The following is a 16,687-nucleotide window of genomic DNA, read 5'->3' as shown; positions in this document are numbered from 1 at the left end:
ACCTCAAAATCACTAACCAACATACAACTTAATCAATCTCAACCATCAACAACGTCAAAAATTCAATTCCTATCTTACGGTCAACTAACCTAAGTTTTCATGACACATTATATTTTAGTTACGAAAAACCGAAACCATACCTTGGCCGATTCCTCTTAAAGCCCAGAACATCACAATTATCACCGTTCCTCAATAGTCCAAGGCTCCAAGACCTTACCAAACAGATTTTCCAGCCTCCAAAGCGAACTTCAGGTCTCTAATACTACCAATTTATTTCCAAAAATATACAATTCAATCTAATTTCACAAAACAATACTAAAATTACCATAGGATTCACTAATTAGATAACTTGACAAGGATTAAATGTTCCTCACCTTACCAACGAAAGTTTGGGACAAGACCCAGCAAGCTCACAAGGTTAATTTGATCCTAAGGCACCAAAATTACATAATTCTTAAAAATAATTTCTCAAATTTTCAAAACGGAGATGAGAAGATCTGGGTGAGAAAACTTAAGTTTCATACCAAATTTTTTAGTGGGTTTTGAAGAGAATTTCGAGAAGAACGCGTGGCCACTGACGACTCGTCAATCGGAATTCCAAATCAAAAGTTATGTGAGATTGAAATCTAGCCAAGGGTTTTGCATGTCCCTTGCTCCCCTTCATCAATTTCCCAGCATATTTCATTATGAAACAAGGGATGAAGAGCTAAAGCTCTTATTAATTGTGTGCTTGGGTTGGGCATTGGGCCCATTTTGGACCCGGTTCGACTGGTTTGTCCCGTTCGATCCAATCTTAGTGTCAAAATTCTTATTTTAATTAGCTCTATCTCATTAAACTATAAAATTAAAATTTTTTATTTCTTTTATTAATAATTAATTTATTAGCTAATTATGTACTAATTTTACGGGTTTTACACCCCTCGTTATCCTAATTCAAAAATTACTATTGACCTTTCGACCTACCTCTATTTCCACCGCCATCGTTCTTCTTCACCTTATCACGCACGACAGCCACGCACTGACCAACCTCCTTCGCACACCGTCAACGTTGCCGCGGACAATTCCGTTGAGAGCGCCTCCGCCGCTTCCTGCGAAGGTTACTATCGTTGCCTATCAAGAGCAACTGGTCGTCTTCAGAAGCGTAGCTCAGTGCTACCACTGCTGGTTCCAGTGCAGGTCACCGTCGAAGTGTGGAGTCCACCTCTTCCGAAACCATGGACGTTGCATCGCCATCTCCATTCGTCCATCGAGCCGCACCTCCCCCAGCTATGCCTCCACGTCGCGTCAGGTCTCATTGTCTCTCGTCGTGAGCAGCTGCTCCTGGTTCAGTGGTTAGTAGTTTTCTTTATGTGTTTTCCTTTATTTTAGTAGAATTAGTAGTTCATATGGATGTTATTTGATGAAAGCAGGTTTTTTGGTAAGAAGGTTTTTAGGATTTTAAGTTAAAATGGATGTTTTTGTTATTTTTCCATGGTTCAGAATCTATGTAAAAGGATTAGTATGTGATGTTCATTGAGTTTGTTCAAGTATGGATGTTCCATGATATCAGTTTGATTAATGGATGTTGCTTTTGAATGATTTCAGATGTTCTTAGTGGTTTAGATTTTCCAGCTACTGATTCTGACTGCTTTGCTTGATGTCACTTTGCATAGGCTTGCAAATGTGTCTTTTTTATAGTTGCGGATGTTTCTTCATTTTTTAGATTTGATAATATATTGACATTTCTTTTTTGTTAAAATGATGTTTGTTCTGTGACTGACTAAACGGTTTTGTATGCTTTGTTGGATTTATGTGGATTGGGAGTTTTGGAAAAAAAAGTTAGTAACAAGGAAGTTCAATTATTTCCAAAATATTTTTTTATGTTTTTATCACAAAATAGGGTTTAAATGTGGTCATTTTAGTTTATTTTTGGTTGAATTGACGTTGGTTTATAATTTAGTCCTTCAAATTGGTCAATTGTTTGGATTAGGTATATTTTTTGTTTTAAGTTAAAATGGATGTTTCTGCTTTTTTTCATAATTCAGAATCTATGTATAAGGGTTAGTATGTGATGTTCGCTGTCAACAGCGCACCTCATCACTTCCTTTACTAGTTCGAACGCGGGTCAATATTGCCACCGAGGGCTAGTAATCTTGGTAAACTCGCGACATCACGCCATAACCTATATCCTTCCAACGAGCCGAGTCAAGTCCGCCAGGCTCCGCGACGCGCCAACCCATCTTTTCCTCTTCTGTCGCGCGTTGTTGCTCCAACATGTTAGTAGATGATTAGGGTTTTATTTAATAGAAGATGTTTCTTATCAGTTCTAGTGTTCAGATACTAAGATTTTTTATTTATATGAGTTGTTCTTTGATTTTGTTGAATTATTGGCCGTTTCTTTTTTATAGATGGATGTTTTTTTAAAAAGTTATTTTCTGATCTGTTAGGACATTGATGTGTCTTTTTGTTTTCGTTAAACACTTGTTTTATTTTAACCAGTTAATGCTTGGATATATCTTTAATGGATGTGTCTTCTTTTTAAACTTATTTGGATGTATCTTTAGTAGATGTGTCTTTAACGGATGTATCTTCTATTTAAAACTTGTTTGAATCTGTCTTTAATGGATGTGTCTTCTGTTTAGAACTTCGATGTTACTTTTCAAAACTTTGTGGTTCTTTTGGTTAAGACCGGGATTTTTCTTCTCTGTTAGACTTATTAGTACGTGTTTCTATTGACAGTAAGCACTGCACAATGTATTCCACCAAAGTCCTGACCCCAGATGTTCCTTCTATGATAATGAACCATATAAGGAAAAATTGCTTCAGATTCATATATTCAAAGAAAATCAAGAACACCAAAAAAAAAAACATAAGATTCTTACCTAAATAGCGTGGTTGGAATAAAATCACGGTCAGAATTAGAATTGATTATAGGATCAAACCTCTCTTGAAAAATCAAATATTCGAAATTAGAATAAAAATCTTACCCTACAAGGTTGGCACTCTCAACAAAATTAAAAAAAAGTTAAAAAAAGAGACTAGATCACAATCCATCCCTAACAATAAATAACTTGACAAAATAGAAGCTACACACACGATACGCACATGGAAGATGGCAACAGTCTTTGAAAGCAATGTTCCGATGTCAACAGAAGCAGCACGTTTCCAATTTAATTAGAAGCATCCATTTAATACCAAATCCAATAAGAAAAAACAACCACTATAGTTTCCATATCCTCTACCTGAGTCCTTGAATTCATAAAACCAATATTTCATCTCAATCATTATATGAAAAACAAGTAAACAACGGAATCCTTTTACAACCAATTAGAACAATGAAAGAAAACCAACTACTTGAAGTTGTAAAGTTCATGGCTTCTATTCATCCCGGGTTCATTAAAAAAACTCTAACCTTATGATTACATGTCCTCAAAATCATTCTTAATTTTTAACTTTAAAGTTTTGAAATCGTGAAAAAATACAAAATGTTACAAGCATTATTACAGAAACAACACGCAAATTGGAACAATCGAAAAAATTAAAAAAATTGAATTTTAAATTAAATTGCAGAAAAAAGAAGGAATTCGAAAAAGAAAAAATAAAGGAATATGAATTGACTCACCGGAAAGGTGATAAGTTCCGCTACGAATCGCGAGGGGAAAGGGATTGCAGTGGTCAAGTGACGCTTCTGCGAATTGTGAGGAATAGGTCGCTGCAGTGGTCGGGCGGCACTACTGCGAATCGCGAAGTAGAGTAGGGCTGTGGCATTCGGTGGTGGCTGCGGCGCGCAAGGAGGAAGCCGCGATGATAGACAGAATTCGGCAGCGCTGCACTTTGCAGTGGTTAAAGCTATGGCGTCGTTTCCGTTATAGCGTGATGGAAGGGGAAGGCGTGAGTGTGATTGTGAGGAATTTGTGTGAAGAGAGAGGCGGGAGGGGGATTGTTTTTGTTTTCATTTTAGGGTATTATATTTTTTAATTTTAAATTAATTTTTTAAAAAGTTATTCAAGTTGGTTGGTCAGTGAATTAGTTTCCTATACTTTAAAAGTCTTGGGAGTCAACTATGGTATAAGCCAACTAAACTAATTCCCTTTTATTTTTTATTTTGAAATTCGAAAAATTAGGATAATGGAAAATTATTTTTTTGTTTTGTTTTATAATAGACAATAGACCTATTTTTCAACTAGTTGGTTAGAGTTGGTTTCACTCTAGTTGATTCCTTAGTAGAACCGTAGTAGTAGTAGTAGTAATAATAACAATAATAATAATAATAATAATAATAATAATAATAATAATAATAATAATAATAATAATTGTTGAGTTAAGAAATTAACTACTTAAATTAGTTTAAATTAGTGATGACAAATATTATTGGACAAGATAAATAATTAGTGTTGATTAATTAATAATTATATGTTACTAATTATTTATAAATATGTTGCAGGCCAAAACTTAGTTTAGCAGCCCAATTGGAATGAAAAATAATACAGCAAGGCTGGTGGGTCAATAATATAAACAAAGCTTATAAGGAAACAAGGCTGGAAAAATCAAAACAGGCAAAATGAAGTGATCCGACCCAAGCCTTAGTACTTCACTCAATTCAAACTCTTTCCATGTGCTTCAACCAAAAGTAACGTACACTTCTCTGTCTCAGTCAACTCACAAAAGAAAGAGAAAGAGCTTCTTCTACACGCCATTCACAGAAGAAGAAAGAAAGAGAGAGATTAAGCTTGAAAGACAGAAGTCTAATCAACCATTTCAAACCAAATCAAGTTTAGGTTAAAGGTAACCCATTTTCTTTTACATGCAATACACTTTCTTTTCTTCATCTTCAACTCTCTGCCACTCCGTTTTGAGCTATATGGAAAAGAGGATTTTTGTTCTTCTCTGTTATAAATCCACGGTCTCAAACATGTCTTGGGGATCAAGTTGGTTTTCAAGGGTTCAGATTAAGTTGACCATTAGAAGACTTTTGTGGTTGCTGTTTTATGGCTTTCAGTCAAGATGAAGAAGTCAGAAGCAAAGTTTCTACTATGATGTTTAATGAGAAAAAGTGAGTTTGTGGGTTGGTGAAACTCAAGGCTCAAGAAGTTGACCTAGGGTGAGCAACCAAAGAACATGCAAGGAGATAAAAAGAAGCTTTTTGGTAATTTAGAACTAAGGAGAGAAAACCAGAGTTTGAAAGTTGTGTTCTGCAAAGAAGTTCATCTGCTTGGATAATGCTTTCTTTCAAAGAAGCATTCGGTCAATACTGAAGAACTGTATCTAAGGTTTGCAAATCTGATTTTGCACATAGCAAAGAGGCTGCTGATAAAGTCAATCTCTTTCATGTTTTACAGATTGTGATGTACTTTTCTATGTTTATCTTTCTGTAATTTCTTGTGAGAAAAGACATTGTGAGAAAGCTCAAGTAAAAGCCATGAGTGAAAAAAGGCTGAGTGATACACTTGAGAGAAAAGTCTAGAGTTATTTTTCTGATTTCTTTAGGTTGGTTAAGTGTCTTGTATCTTATACCTATAAGGTATCCCTTTCTTAGTTGGGTTAGCACTAAGAGTAAATAGTTAGGTGTTAGCATAGCCAATGTCAAGTTAGGTTAGAACTCGAGTGTAAAATTGGTGTATGTAATACTTTTAACTATAGTGGAAATTCCTCCATTGTTGTGGAGGAGACTGGACGTAGGTTGCACAGCACAAGGCAACCAAATAAGGATATATGCTGGTGTTAGCTTTTCTCTTCTCTGCTGTGTTCTGTTTTTTGATATTCATGAGACAAAAATAAATTGTCTCATAAATTTTTGCTGCTGAGTACAAAACAGAATCAGAATTGAAAGTTTGATTTAAAAGGTCATAACAAGCATAGATTCAACCCCCCTTCTCTAAGCCTACCACAACCTTCAATAATAATAATAATAATAATAAAGTTAGTTAACTTAGTTATAAAACTATATAGTCTAATAGTCTATAGTTATTACTTATTATAATCAAATCGATAATTGACCTGGCGGATTATAGATTCAACTGTTGGATCATTCGTTAAATTAATTAAGTATTTTTAAATTTTATTTTGTATTAAATTAATTATTATTTGAGTAAACTATCATTTGTATCCACAAAAGTTAAAAATGTTGACATATCTACCCATAAAAAAGGAAATTACCATTTGTACTTATGAAACATAAACTTTTGCTAATAAAACTATCCAAATCTAAAAAAATTATTTGAAATTTCTAAATTACCCCACCACCACCACTTACTCCACACCACCACTTTTCTAATCCCAAACCCACCACCGAAATTCTTCCTCACCACCATCCTAAACCCTAATTACCACCATCACTCAATTCAAAGGCATCACCACCTCATTTCCTTCATCACTACCATCACCACCACCACCACCACTATACCTCCATTATCATCTTCTTCACATAAAACAACAACAACAACAACAATAGAAAAAGCAAATTGTCTGAGACCACCGCACCACCACCGGCGAACACCAAGTTGTCCCCCCTCACCCGATTTTCACTCTTCTTCCTCTCTCTCTCGCCCCTTCTTAGCTCCTCTGCGTAACCTCCGTCGCGGCACTCAACAGTCGCTGGCGCCGTCAAGTCCCACCCAACCTCCACTCGCCGCCGCCGCGTCCTTTCCCCCTTTCTTTCCTCTTCCACCCTTTCCCTCTCTCTTTCTTGTTCTTCCCCTTGCTTCACCTCCGCGAGCCCAGGACCACCGTCGCCTTCTGTTTTTGCTGCCTTTAACAACTCTAGAGCCGCTGCCACTGCCTGATCGCTACCGCTACCCCAACCCGTTCCAACTAGCCTTCCATCTCTCGCTGACATAGAGCTCCAACCCCTGTCCAGTCCGCAGTTTCACCCGTTCTTCTCCAGTCTACAAACCCAGAGACTACTGAACCTACATCACGCAACCATTCGAAGAAGTAGAAGAGAGAGAAGCAAAATATAGAAGGAAAGAGAGAGAAAGAGAGAGAGGAAGGAGTTCGCAGAGTTGACAGACTCTGGCGGCGGCGACGAGCTCAGAAAATGGAAGGAGAGAGAAAGAGGATGGGGTTAGGGTTAGTGGTGGTGGTGGTGATGGGGAAAAGATGATGCGGATGATGATAAGGGTAATTTGGAGTTTTTTATATGATTTTTTAGTGTTTGGATAATTTTGTTATATAGAACTCATGTTTTATGGGTACAAATGGTAATTTTCTTTTTTATGAGTAGATATGTCAGCGTTTTCAACTTTCCTAAGTAGAAATGGTAATTTACTCTTATTATTTTTTAATTTTAATAATTTATTAATTAATTTACACTTATTATATATTTTTATGTATTTAATGAGAAATATCATATAACTATAAAAGGATACTATATTGTGATTAATAATATGTATTTTTGTCTTCTTTTAATTTGCAAATATTTAATAAAATTTAATATTTATTTTAATAATTGTGTATGATTAAAAAATATAGTTAATTTGATAATTATGATATAATCTTTTAAAACTGAAATGATAAATATTATTTATTTTTCTTAATTAATGGTGCCAGGACTAGTTTCCTCCTCCCTCCCGTAAACAAAGTGCTGATATTGTTATTGTTATTTTTATTTTTTATTATATCATTTTACAAAAAACAATATTGTTAAAATAAGAGGAACCATATTTATTATTTAAAAAAACGGTATTTAGTGGATCATGTCATTTATTAAAGTTTAACTAATAGAATATGACTAATTGGGTTAGCCAAAGATAATGAGGCAAGTTTTCAGGAATACTGCTTGCATTTCTTTTTCATAAACCACTAAACCTCTAATTAGGAAATGGAGTGCAAGAAAAGATAAATAAAAATTACGTGATTCACATATTAGTTATCATCTTTTTATAAACACATTTTTATATAAATAGCTACCTACAAATTATAAAATATCTCTCTCTTACATGTATAATCCAAAATTATCTCTTAACTTTTGGTAAAATTAGGGTAGCATTGGGGGCGCATTAAAGGGCATATTACTAGATAACATTTTGTCCCTTGGTAAAAAGGTTAGGATCTTATTGTTTGATTCGTCATTTCCTTCATTTCAGTCAATAGTAATACATGCAAACTGTTTAATTCATGTGCTTCAGTCAATGAAGGCGAAGAGACACCTCCTTTAATTTTCCATATTATATAAAAAGAATTAATTGAAAGTAATAATATTATAATGAGTTATGAGATGCAACCTTACATATTACTCTTGCTCTCATGAAAGCATATATATATATATATATATATATATATATACACGGAAAAAAAATAAAGAAACTCGAATTCGCAATCTCTTAGATGAGTATGGAGAGACTATGCTATTTGAGTTATAATTCATTGGTCATAAAAGCATATATATATAACTTAAAAAAAAGTTTTCAAATGTATCCCAAATATCGGTGTTATAATAATTTTAATTAATATATTATATATATTTTTTATAATTAAAATTAATAATTAAATTTATTAAAATACCAATATATTTAATACACTTAAAATTCTTACTATAATTTATAGCATATCAAAATTCGGTGATGAATTCTCAATTTGGGGGTGATAGTTAATGAAGCAAAGTAAAATTAGGTGTTTGAAGTTTTAAAAAGAAGTTTCTCACACATTAATTTGTATTTTTATAATATTGATGGTTAAAAATTATTAAATAATAATTTAAATAAATATATTAAATTATTTAATGAATTTTAATAATTATTTTTACAAGATAATTATATGTGAATTTTTATCTCTAAAAAAATTAAAATAACAAATCAAGACGGATATTTTGTACTTTTATTCTTACATAGCACATGTTAATACCCTGACCCAATAATAAAAGCCCAGGATCAAGCAAAAGGTCTAATCCAAAGGGTTGGGGCTCACCCAGTACCAATCCTCGTCTTATGAAGTCGGTACTCACCACGACTTGCTCTAAAGAAGTCTGGTACGAGGGTTAGCTGGCAGATAAACACTCCTTCAAATGAGTAACTGCCCCAAGAATCTCTCTAACTACTTCACAGAGCCATATCTTAACCTCCCTAAGATAAAGGGACGGTTAACACCCTAAAAAGGTGGCACTACTCCAACGGTAGTTATTGGTTCACCACTATAAATACGCTGACACCCCTCAGGTATCTCTAAGTCCAATACTCTCTAGACCTGCTCACACTCTTGCTAACTTAGGCATCGGAGTGTCTTTGCAGGTACCACCCCCCATTCTTTCACGAACACAAGTCGGACGGGGGTCCCCGAGTTGCAGACCCATTTGAAAACCTCCTCCTTCACACGTTTGGGCCAACCAATGCCATCTAGCCCATCAATCTCCGGTTACCCACCGTAACATTGGCGCCGTTGCCGGGGACCCGAGAGATCAACCACTGATGGCGGACAGATCCCCCGAAGAGGGTCATGTGGAGTCAGATTCTGAACAAGAGAATCTGGACACAGGCAATAATGATGCAGACTTGACCCTCCACCAGGGAACTAATGATCAACACAGGGAAGGTACCTCCGGAGTAAAAAATCCGAAGGTAAACTCTTCAGAAGGGCACGAATCAGAGAAAGAGGGACCATCCCATGCAGCTGAACTCATGGGATTAGTCCACAGTCGCCTGGAACAGTTAGAACAAGAACGGGAGCGACAAAAGGAGACCGAAAAGAACCTAAAAGAGGAAATGGAACGATGAAAAGAGTTAGAAAGAAAACTCTTAAAGTTAGAATCCTCCCTCAAAGGCCGGAACTCCAGTGACGAGCAAGAAGAACCGCCCCTAGGAGGGGAGGATCCTTTCAGTGAGGACATAATGAGGGCAAAAGTTCCGAGGAACTTCAAAAGCCCCGATATGGACCTCTACGATGGAACCACGGATCCGAAGCACCACTTAAGCAACTTCAAAAGTCGGATGTACCTAGCTGATGCTTCCGACGCTACGCGATGCAAAGCTTTCCCGACCACTCTATCGAAAGCAGCGATGAAGTGGTTCGACAGCCTCCCCCCGAGGTCGGTCACCAGTTTTGAAGACCTCTCAAGGAAGTTTTTAATGAGGTTCTCTATCCAGAAAGACAAAGTGAAACATGCACCGAGCCTCCTGGGAATAAAATAGGAGGTCGGAGAATCCTTACGAGCCTATATGGAAAGGTTCAACAAAGCATGTTTAGAGATTCAAGACCTGCCCACAGAGGCAGTCATAATGGGGTTAGTCAATGGACTTAGAGAAGGTCCCTTCTCACAGTCCATATCTAAAAGACACCCCGTCTCTCTAAGTGATGTACAGGAAAGAGCTGAAAAGTAAATCAATATGGAGGAAAATGCTAAGCTGAGAGACTTGAGTTGGCGACCTGGGCACCCTCCCTCAACAAAAGAGAGGGAGAGGAAAACCAAGAAAAAGGAAGAACTCGGTCTCGAGAGGCCAAGAAAATACCACTATACAGAGATATTTGTAATACTGAAAGGCTGCCGCCCCCTAGACCCATTAAAAATAAAAAAGGGGGGAGCCGTAGCGACTACTGTGAGTACCATAAAATATATGGTCACTCCACAAATGACTGCTACGACCTTAAAAATGTGATAGAAAAGCTGGCTAGAGAAGGTCGGCTTGACAGGTATCTCATAGAAAGGTCGGACAGTCATAGAAAGAGAAAGCGAGATGATATGGATAGAAGAGACCCACCACCGCAGACTCCGGAGAGACATATCCATATGATCTCTAGGGGGTTCGCGGGAGGGGGACTCACCAAATCCTCTTGCAAAAGACATCTCAAAAGAGTCTACCAGGTCGGTGAGGAGTCATCCGACCTCCCTACCATTTCATTCACAAAAGAAGATGGGCAAGGAATAATCTCTGGACACGATGATCCAGTGATAATAACTATGATCCTGGCAAATGCCCATCTCCACAGAACCCTAGTAGACCAAGGAAGCTCAGCGGACATCCTTTTTAAGCCCGCTTTTGACAAACTAGGGTTGGATGAGAAAGAATTAAAAGCCTACCCCGACACCTTATACGGACTAGGGGACACGCCAATAAAACCACTGGGATTTTTGCCCCTCCACACCACTTTTGGAAAGGGGGAAAATTAAAGAATCTGAGTATAGACTTCATAGTCATCGATGTAGGGTCAGCATATAACGCTTTAATCGGCAGAGCTACTCTTAATCGACTCGGAGCAGTGGTATCCACCTCCCACCTTTGCATGAAATTCCCGACTTCAGCGGGGATAGCAACGGTAAGGGGAGATCAAAAGTTGGCAAGGAAATGCTACAATGAAAGCCTAAATCTGAGAGGAAAGGGCAAAGAAGTTCACACAATAGAGCTCGGCGGTGCAAGGGCCAGAGAAGAGCTGCGACCACAACCGGGAGGAAAAATCGAGGAGATACAGGTCGGCAAAGAGGAAGGAAAAAATACTCACATAGGAGCCAACCTAGGGGAAACCCTAAAACAAGGGTTGACTAAGCTCCTAAGAGATAACTCCGATCTCTTCGCCTGGAAGGCCTCCGACATGCCTGGGATAGACCCCGAGCTCATGTCCCACAAACTCTCGGTCTACCCGTGGTCCCGACCTGTACAACAAAGAAGACGCAAGCTCGGCCCGGAACGAGCCCTAGTAGTAGAAGAACAAGTACATGCGCTCCTAGAACCTGGTTTCATCAGAGAAGTCAAGTACCCAACATGGCTAGCCAATGTAGTGCTAGTCAAAAAACAAAATGGCAAATGGAGAATGTGTGTCGACTATACCGACTTGAATAAGGCATGTCCCAAGGACCCTTATCCACTGCCAAGCATCGATACCCTAGTAGACTCCAGCTCGGGGTATCAATACTTGTCATTCATGGATGCCTACTCGGGGTATAACCAAATCCCGATGTACGAGCCAGACCAGGAGAAGACATCATTCATCACACCCAGAGCTAATTTCTGCTACGTGGTCATGCCATTTGGATTGAAAAATGCAGGAGCCACATACCAGAGGTTGATGAATAAGGTGTTTGCCTCTCACCTTGGGAGCCTAATGGAAGTATACGTCGACGACATGCTGGTAAAGACCAAGAAAGAAGTCGACCTCTTGTCAGACCTCTCACAAGTCTTTAACACCATAAGGCTGCACGGGATGAGACTAAATCCCGCAAAGTGCGCCTTCGCGGTGGAGGCAGGGAAATTTCTAGGATTTATGCTAACATAAAGAGGGATCGAAGCCAATCCCGATAAGTGTAGAGCCATCCTAGAGAGGAAAAGCCCGACTTGTTTGAGAGAGGTCCAGCAGCTGAATGGCCGACTTGCAGCCCTCTCCAGATTTTTGGCAGGATCAGCACTAAAATCCCTTCCACTGTTCTCCTTATTGAGAAAGGGATGTCATTTTGAATGGACCCCTGAATGCGAGGAGGCGTTCCAGGAGTTCAAAAAGTTCTTAAGCCAACCTCCTATTCTGACCCGACCCGTAGCTGGAAAAGACCTCGTCCTATACTTATCTGTAGCAGACAAGGCTGTCTCATCAGCCCTGATAAAAGAAGACGAGGTCGGCCAACATTCAATATATTTCATCAGTAAAGTTCTACAAGGCCCTGAGCTAAGGTACCACAAACTAGAGAAATTTGCCTACTCCTTAGTAGTAGCCGCACGAAGGCTACGGCCTTACTTTCAAGCTCACACAATAAGAGTCCGTACGAACCACCCCATGAAGCAAATTCTCCAAAAGACGGATGTTACAGGGAGAATGGTTCAATGGGCAATAGAGCTCTCCGAGTTCGACTTAAGATATGAAACTCGGACGGCGATTAAAGCCCAATGCCTCGCCGACTTCGTTGCAGAATACGCAGGGGATCAGGAGGAAAAACCAACTACATGGGAACTCTATGTAGATGGATCCTCCAATAAAACAGGAAGCGGTGCAGGCATAATATTGGTAGATGAAAGAGGAACCCAGATAGAGGTTTCCCTAAAATTTGAATTCCCAGCTTTAAATAATCAGGCAGAGTATGAAGCCTTGATTGCTGGATTGAAGCTGGCAGAAGAAGTCGGTGCTACAAAGGTGATGATATACAGCGACTCACAAGTGGTGACCTCCCAGATAAGCGGAGAGTATCAGACAAAGGACCCAAATATGAAGAGGTACTTGGAGAAAACTCTGGAGCACCTTAGGCGCTTTGCAGAAACCGAGGTTAAGCACATAACTCGGGATCTAAACAGCAGAGCGGATGCCCTATCCAAGTTAGCAAGTACCAAGCCAGGAGGGAACAATAGAAGCCTGATCCAAGAAACCCTCCAGGAACCCTTAGTGGTAAAAATAGAAGACAAACAAGAAGTCCTTGAGGTAGTCGGTTTAAACCTCAGATGGATGAACCCCTTGGTCGAATACATAAAATTTGACATCCTTCCAAAAGAGGAAAAAGAGGCCAGGAAAATCCGGAGGGAAGCACAACATTACACTTTGGTGAGAAATATTCTCTACAGAAGGGGGATATCAACACCATTGTTAAAGTGCGTACCGACCTCAAGAACCACCGAGGTGTTAGAGGAAATCCACAGTGAAATCTGCGGAAATCATCTCAGAGCAAGGTCACTAGCCAGGAAAGTAATCTGAGCTGGATTCTACTGGCCGACCTTGCAGAAAGATGCCACAGAATTTGTGAAAAAGTGCCAACCATGTCAGATGCATGCAAATTTCCACGTGGCTCCCCCAGAGGAGCTCATCAGTATCACTTCTCCATGGCCCTTTGCAAAATGGGGAATGGATTTGTTAGGTCCTTTTCCCTAAGCGTCAGGACAAGTCAAATACCTGATCGTGGGAATAGATTACTTCACAAAGTGGATAGAAGCAGAACCATTGGCCACCATCACTGCTCAAAGAAGTCGGAGGTTCCTCTACAAAAATATCATCACAAGATATGGGATACCTTATTCCATTACCACAGACAATGGAACCCAATTCACCGATTCTACCTTCAGAAGCCTAGTAGCCAGTATGAAAATAAAACACCAGTTCACCTCGGTGGAGCACCTGCAAGCCAATGGGAAAGCCGAGGCAGCCAACAAAGTCATACTGGCAGGGCTAAAGAAAATATTACAAGAGGCAAAAGGAGCCTGGGCTGAAGAGCTCCCACAAGTGCTATGGGCTTACAGGACAACGCCCCAATCCGCCACTGGAGAAACGCCCTTCCGACTAGTCTATGGCGTAGAAGCAATGATACCAATAGAAATCAATGAACAAGGCCCAAGGGTAATTCTCCATGACGAGATCGGGAACATACAGGGGCACAAAGAGGAGCTCGACTTGCTCCCCGAAGTCCGAGAAGAAGCCCAGATAAAAGAAGCAGCGTTGAAGCAAAGGATGACTACAAGGTACAACAAAAAAGTCATTCGAAGAACATTTGCCCCGAATGACTTGGTCTTGATCAGAAACGACATTGGAGTCAACAAGTCAGGGGAAGGAAAACTCGCTGCTAATTGGAAGGGACCATACAAAGTCAATGAGGTCTTAGGAAAAGGTTATTATAAAGTGACCGACCTGAACGGCACCGAGTTACCAAGGTCGTGGCATGCTTGTAATATGAAAAGGTACTACAGTTAAAAGCGAACTCTACTCCCTGATGTACTCTTTTCCCAACTTCATGATTTTTTCCCAAAATCAAAGGGTTTTTTCTAGAGGAGGGTTTTTAACGAGGCATCATAGTAGGAGATAAGGGAAATAGACTGTCAAAAACCCTTAGTAGCAATAAAGTATTTCCCCAATTAATAAAGATCTTTTTCATCTTACAAATATCTCTTAAATTCCTTTTTTGTTGTTTTCTCTTTCTTTCGACAAAACGCACCGACTTAAGCTCGACAAAGCGTGAAAATCCCATGAACCGACCTAGATGGTCGTCAGGATAAAACGACGAGGTACAAGTCGGTGTAAAGAGGTTATAGAAGTTGATCATGAGGAACTCGGAAATATTCCGACTCATAAGTCGAAATGAAAAACCGAGTAAAACGAAAATGAATCACGAAAGTAGCCTAAGTCATGAAAACTCAATAAATCAAAATTGAGTACTAGGAATAACAAAAGAGATCGAAAAACCCAAGAAAAGCTTAAAAGCTGTCCTAAAAATCCTTGAAAACAAAAAGGTTTAAAAAGACAGACAAGCCAAGAGTTTTCAGAAAAGATTAAGGAAACTTCCGAAACCAGAAAAGCATGCACGCATAAAGGTAACTTAAACCCTTATCCAAAAAAGGGTATTATAAAGTATTTTGTTTACGGCCTTAAAAGGCCAAAAAATTGTTCAAAACATCACCGTCAACACAAATAAAGAGTTTAAAAAAAAGGGGGGGACCCACAGGCCGAGCCCCCATATAGCCATATAAAGTTATTTCTGCAGAGGAGTTGACGGATCACCACCACCAGAGTCAGGAAGAGCGCCACCAGGACCGGGAAGAGAGGCATCCATAGGAGATGAAGAGGAAGTCGGATGAACGATAGAAGAGCTCGGAGCGTCCTTAGGGCGAGGAGGGGACTCAATGATCCTCTGCCCCCGAGTCTTCAATTCTGACTCGAAAACGATCACGGGGGCAGGAGGATCCACAATGGCACCATCAATGACAACTTTGTCAGGATCCAAAGGAGAAAGATCCAAGTCAGGAGCAATGACTCCGACTTGCTCCTTGAAAATCCTCCAAGCCTCCTCGGCGCCATCAGCAATAGAGTCCTCCAACTCAGCATATGCATTCCGAGAATTCAGCAAATCCTTCCTCACAGACACAAGATCTTGAAATAAACTCTGGTAACTCTCCTATGCTGCTTTCTCAAACCCGCCTCCATGTTGCATTGGGCCTGCAACTTACTCTCCTTCTCCCGAAGGCTATCTCTCTCCTCCCTCAGCTTAGCGACCTCCTCCTTCAACTCCCTCTCATGCTCTTGATAAGTAAGAAGCCTTCCCTCCAGCTCCTCAACCTTCGAGGTTAACCCCAAAGAGCTGAGAGGAGTCTTCTCAAAAATATCCAAGAGTTTGCCACAAACACCCGTCGCCCTGAAACTCTCCTCAGCCAGAGTGGTAAGGTGGTTCCGAACAGAGACATCATCCATACTTATATGAGGATAGATGTTCTTTCGGACGAATGCAAGAGCATCCGCCTTAACCCCACCGTCAAAAGAAGAGCCAGACTCTAAAATCTTGCGCTTCTTCTTCTCCGGCTCAGAAAGAAGTCGGGCGGAGGGGAGCGGCCGAGACAAAGCTGAAGAAGAAATCACAATGGGCTAGGAAGGAGTCCCCGTGTTCTGGGGAGGAGGAGGAGGAGGAGAGATGATCGCCCTGGTGCCACCAGTCCTAGCCCGAGACCTTGCCTTAGCCTCCTGGACTCGTTGGTAAGACTCCTGAGCATTCTTCCTCGCCATATCTGCAAAAGAAATAATTAGCAAAAACAACAAGTCGTCAAGCCTCAAAGTCGGCAGATACAAGTCGGAAATCAGAAATATATATATATAAGCTACCTAGTTGCGACCGAACAAAAGTTGGCGATCCCTGGAGAAATTTTCTAGTATCCAAGTACGGGGCCCTCCCCCACACTTCTCGGAGAAACCCCACAATGGCCGCCTCCACCTCGTCTAGGTCGTCCAGACCGTATTTCTCACAGGGGGAGGCCTCCAACCAATACAGGGGAAAACGAGGGGAAGAATTCTCATCCAAGAAAAAGGGGTGGTGACTCTCTACAGTTTGAAC

The sequence above is a fragment of the Arachis stenosperma genome, chromosome 5 (genome assembly GCF_014773155.1).
Source record: "Arachis stenosperma cultivar V10309 chromosome 5, arast.V10309.gnm1.PFL2, whole genome shotgun sequence".
Lineage (NCBI taxonomy): Eukaryota > Viridiplantae > Streptophyta > Magnoliopsida > Fabales > Fabaceae > Arachis > Arachis stenosperma.
Note: the sequence above shows the minus strand (reverse complement) of the source record.